Genomic DNA, 6,000 nt, shown 5'->3' on the forward strand with positions numbered 1-6,000 from the left:
TGTTGCGTCTCTCTGGGTTTAGAAACACTGTGGTATCATGGTGTCTGCAAGACAGAAGTTGTACATACTTTCAAGATAAAGCTGGGGGATATGGACAAAAATCAATACGATAAATTGACTGAATTATCCCGAGAACGATACGTTTCTAACTTTAATGTGCACCAGTTAACCTACTTTTGTATATTACCATACTCTTAGAACTACTACTAATACTTTGAATGTTGTAACTATCAATTGTATACCTAACGTTATCGATAGCCCATATTAGCATAATTATTTAATTTCAAACGTCACATTTCTCTAGTATAGGCTACTTGTGGTGATTATCAATATCTGTTAAATGTCCTCGATAAATCGTTGTTTTCGAACATGTTCGGTTTATCGTCCCAGCTCTATTTCAGGACATACTGTACAATTTAAAAAAAACTTTATTTGGTTGTATTCAATTGAATTTGATCATGACACACACAATATGTAACATTCTGTATCATCTATATAGACTGTATTCATTGGAAAGGGACATTATTTTGCCCAGTAAGACATTAGTGGTTATTTGCTTATCAGTAGTATAATGGGAAAAGGTATTGTATTCAGCTGGTTCGGCCAGATGATCAGTCAGTTGTTTTTGATGATGTTTTCATGTCCACCGTCCTATACAAATAAACCGTGACAACAAGGATGTTTAAAACATATAATAGATTATATAGCTTTATAAATAGTCCTTTCATATGGATAGAATAGGCCTACTCAGTACTGATACTCTTTGTGTTGAAGTGAGCAGCGGTATGGTACCGATTCAGAACTGAGTTATTTGTTAAATAAGGGAGTGGCACTTGCTGCTTTACATTGAGATAATCCCAACTAGATTGAATAAGGGAGGTTTAAAGTTTTAGGACATTTGCCTGTTCAACTTTGGCCTTCCTCAGAGTTTTCTATCCCATCCCAGCTTTCATTGGATTGAATTGGGTTTAGTGTAATTCTCCTTTTTGGAAATTGTGCATTTAGCGTGATTAAGTTTTTGGATTACTTGACGGATTTGTGTGGCACTTTCTTTGCACTTTAGAAAAGTTTGAACATGTAAAAAGGGAGTCTAAGTGTTTACAGAGTGCAAGTTATCCTCGATGAGTGAGAGCCTGGGCATGGTTCATCTATTTGAAGAGGCTTAGATATTACCTGGCTTTAGGACATTAACCTTGAATTACAAACATCACCCTTAAAGTGGGCATTACCAGGGTTTGAGTTTATTTGAATGTGTATAGAGAGAGGATACCTTCAGTCGGTTTTGAAAGGTCACTGCTTTTGTTGACTACTGAGGTCAGGTAAACTAACCTGTTGAATCCCACTATTTGCAATAATATGTGGACTAGGACGTTGTAATTAGATATTTCATCACCAGTAGAGGGTGGTAATGAACCTCTTCTTTTTTCAGATCATATTTCTGAGTCTAGAGTGGAGACTCAACAGTAGGTGTCACTAGATAGTCACTGAATGTCCTGACATTTTTTAATTACATTTTGTTTATTTCTTGGTAGACTAATTTCATGACTATTTGCTTCCAAAATACTGAATTTGCTTTTGGTTTATTATCGTGCACTTTTTTGTTATCTACTGATAGAATGGTATGAACTCTCAGTTCTGCTCAGTCCCAGACCTGTAGACGTTGTTTTTCATTCAGTAACTGGTTGGTCCCGCTATAGATTTGACATATGGACGTCTTGCTTTAACTTTCAGCCTTTTACGTTGGAACAGAGAGCAGAGATCACAGAGGACCACAGACAATACATTTTTAAGTTTAGTTAGATAAAAGACATTACAGCAAAAACATTTGCACATGACGTCAATTGCACATTTGTCTGATTTTATTGCATTTTGTTTCTCGGCACAGTGACATGACTGAATTTATTTAATTTTATTTTTACAGAGCTGCAATAAAGATTAAGTTAAACAACCTAAACATTGATATACAAGCATTAGATGAGAGAAGAAAATAGCATTAGTTCATGTGGAATATAGAATTACATCAAAAAGTCCTATCACGAGTTTGCGTGATAATCTAACTATTTGATAAGGGACCATCACTTTTGTTCACAGATTTGCGAGAAATGCCCAGTTCAGGTGAAATCGAAAAAGGAATGACAAGATATGTACAGAAACAAGACCTTGTGTGTTGTGAGACTGATGTGTGAGTCTTCCAGGCTAGTCAGCACTTGCACTTCGGGTCCAACTCATAGAACCAGACGTGCTGGTTTATACTTAAGCAATAAGGCCCGAGGAGGTGTGGTATATGGCCAATATACCACGGCTAAGGGCTGTTCTTAGGGGCGAGGCAACGCGGAGTGCCTGGACACAGCCCTTCGCAGTGATGTTTTGGCCATATATCACAAACCCCCGAGGAGCCTTATTGCTATTATAAACTGGTTACCAACGTAATTAGAGCAGTAAAACTAAATGTTTTGTCATACCCATGGTATGCCATGGCCTTCATCCAATCAGAATTCATGGCTCAAACCACCCAGTTTATAATGTACTGTATGGCCCCATATAACCTTACAGGTCCTTGGTAGGAGAATAATGACATAAAGCTTCTAAAGCTGTCTTGTGAAATAACTCAGTCTACTTGACACACACCTTTATCTCCCATTGTTCTCTCTAAAAGTAGAATTCTAGTAACTCACTTTTCCAAAGTCATCCATATTTCGAATTACTCAAGTCAACAGTACAATTCTTACTCATTTTGTCCTTTTATTGTATTTCTGTGCGGTAAGCAAAGGTTTGAATTGTAGATTTACGATGATGTAATAACAGGCCTTGACATGAACTAACATCAGTACCTAATGAAAACCCTTGGATTGGCTGTACCTAATACGTACATTAGCTTATTACAGGATAATCAGTGCCAAATTACTGCAGAGTAATCATTTTCTAATAGCCATTAGTTTTGTCTCCAAGGGGATTTGGATCATGATAAATTAAACCTCTACATTATGCAAATTGATGTGGTGTGATTCTGGGAAAGGGAGCTGAATAAGCCTACTTTGTGGTCCTTTTGTTGCACAGTTGGTAGAGCATGGCGCGTGGGTTCAATCGGGACCACACATACGTAAAATGTATGCTTGCATAACTGTAAATTGCTTTGGATGAAAGAATCTGCTAAGTAGCATATATTATTAAATTAAAAGCACTCCGATGTTTATTTTGTACCAAGCACCCTCAATTATTATCACAAGGAGGGTTGACACTGCTCTTTTCATTGTCATTTACATTTTTGCTGATACTGTTTTAAAGATGCCTTTAGCCTCTAAAGAGGGTCGTTTTGAGCACTATCTGTGTTTATACTCTAGGTATTTTAACATGATTCAGGCTTATTATACATACCCATCTCAACCTTGTTCTGTCCATATACTTACTGTACCTTATCAGGTCAGTTGCAGCTGCTTCCAACCCTTTTGCAGGATAGAGAGTTTTATCTGGCCCAGTAGTTTCCTTGGTCAGGGTTACAGCACCTCATGGGACAATTCATTGTTTCTACAAATTGTCAAGCTTTTATGCTTTCGGCTCATGCCCTGCATAGCTATTTGGATCTCTCCCCTCAGCTTTTGTACCACCCTTTCCACCTCCGCCGTTTACAGATCATCACTTCAAGACTGTAGGTTGTGTAACTTTTTCACTCCTTGAAGTGATTTATGTCAGTTCCTTCAGAAGACAATGTAGATAGCTCCCTCTCAAAAGCTATCCTGGTGTTCCAGTCCAATCCTGAACACTTTCACTCTACTGACAAAAGCTAGGTTTCCATCCAATTGGTGACAGATTTTCATGCGAATATGATAAAAAAAATCTGCATAAAAACAATATGTACATTTTCCCACCAGAGGTGCGTTTCCAGCAAACTAGATCAAAGACTGTGTGTGATGACGTATTGTACATAAAAATCACTTTTGCAGTTAAGTTCCTGTGTAACGAACAGAAAACTTAAATAAATGGGTTTCCATTGACCAATGGTTTTGTCACAAAAACTGTTGTGATAAAGAGCTAACTTGCCCAATCTGGTTTTGGCGCAGGGCTCTAGACAAGAGTTTGCTGATAAAGTGGACGGGCATGGGTTATATGATGAGATATGGACAAGAGCATGATCATTATAATTGGCAGCTAAGCACTGATCATCATGTCACCAGCTTTCAAATAATAGCCTACCCTCGATATTTAGCCTATTGGATATTTGCATGATCACTGTGCACTTAACTACCTTGTGAAGTTCAAAACCTATTTCATCTGCCTTTAAACTTTTCATGATTTTCTACATCGTGGTGGTAGGCCTACAACGTATCATGTCATTGCGTGACACAAGTTTACTTCAATGATTATCATATTAATATTTGCGCATAGAGACCATTCCACCGACATTTCTCACATGATTAATTTTACAGACACAAAAAGATCCCGCTATGTCGAACTAACAAATTGTCTGTCGACATCCATGAAATTGTACAGAGATTTTGTGTTTCCGTCAGCCTAGTCTTTTTTTTTTAGGTCTATGTGCCAGGTAATGAATCTGCATGAAATTGTTGGATGGAAACCTGGTTAATGACAGATTTCTTTTAATCATCTTTTCCTAGTTGGACAAGCTCCCATTTCTTTGAAGTTCTGGTTGTTTACGTTGGTTCTTGTCAATACCGGGACCACACCAGTGGACGATGTAGTGCGTCTCCCTGCCGGCAGCAGGTCTGAAGTTCCCCTCCATTGATGGCCTCTCATCCACATCTCTCTGGTTTGGAGGATTTCAGGCTTGTCCACTGTATTTCTTGCTGGCCCAACACCAGCGAGACACTGTATATCCAGGAACTTCCAATACCATGTCAGTCGCTTTAGTCCTTCTAAATCTGACTAAATCTTCTCCCACCTTCCTCAAGTTGCATATATAAGTACTTAGAGCATCTACACCTTACTGTCTGTCATGTTCCCAAGCAGGAAGGAATATGTTTTTTTTGTGCAACGAAAGTACATATGACCCTTACTGACCCTCTGCGCCCACATTGTCTAAAAAAGAAAAGTTACTGTGGGGTTGCAGAATCAAAAACATTTATATATAAAACAAAGGCTGCTTGACTTGAACCATTTAGTTTTTAATGGAATGGTTTGGCTCACTGAAGATGACTGTAATGTGCCACAAATGGTCCAAATTGGGAAAATTATGCGCAATTTTCTCTTAGTAAGCATTCAGAGGCTGAACGTAGTAAAACAGTTACTTTCACTGAAAAGGAGAGAGGTCTTGGCACTCTGCATCTTGGCAAGTATTGGTCCAATTTGGAGAGAGTTTCCAGAACTTTTCTCCTTTTTCTACTTTCATCTAGCTTATGTTTTGGAAAGCGAGGCGAATCTCATTCTGCAGAGTTTTGCATTGGAGACAGTAACAGAAAGCCTTCTATTGTGTGTGCTGTTCTACAGTTGTATGACACATAGACCCACTGACATGTGTTCTCACTCATGAGCTACCTGAGTACCCTACACTAAACCACCTGTCAAGTGGCATCAGCATCAAACTGAATGCTATGTACTATAGTTGGACTCCCTGAGGCAATGACCGGTCGGATGTCTTTTCCCGGCCATCCCCGGGGAATTATTTGATTATTTTACAACTTGTAGATGTGATTGTAGGTTGGTTATTTAATTATCTATAACATCTGCAGGCTGTTTGTGCAGGGGATAAAAAGTGCTACATTATACAGATATCAAACCACTTCATTAATTACACCACACAGAAATCTGTGTAGCCTATAAGTAGGCCTACTCTTTGTTTGCTGCCAATTGATGGTTATCTGCTTTTCTAAACTAAACAAAAGCTGTTGTAGTACCTCTGCTTGCCAGCATCTGGAGTAGTTCACCATGAAGCACAGTCAAAAGTTCTACAACAGTTCTAGTTTTATGTATGCACAGAACAGAAATACTTTAATATATCACTCACAGATACAAGAACAATGCTCTTAGATTCCACTTAGAAATACT

Source organism: Oncorhynchus tshawytscha, linkage group LG05 (genome assembly GCF_018296145.1).
Source record: "Oncorhynchus tshawytscha isolate Ot180627B linkage group LG05, Otsh_v2.0, whole genome shotgun sequence".
Taxonomy (NCBI): Eukaryota; Metazoa; Chordata; class Actinopteri; order Salmoniformes; family Salmonidae; genus Oncorhynchus; species Oncorhynchus tshawytscha.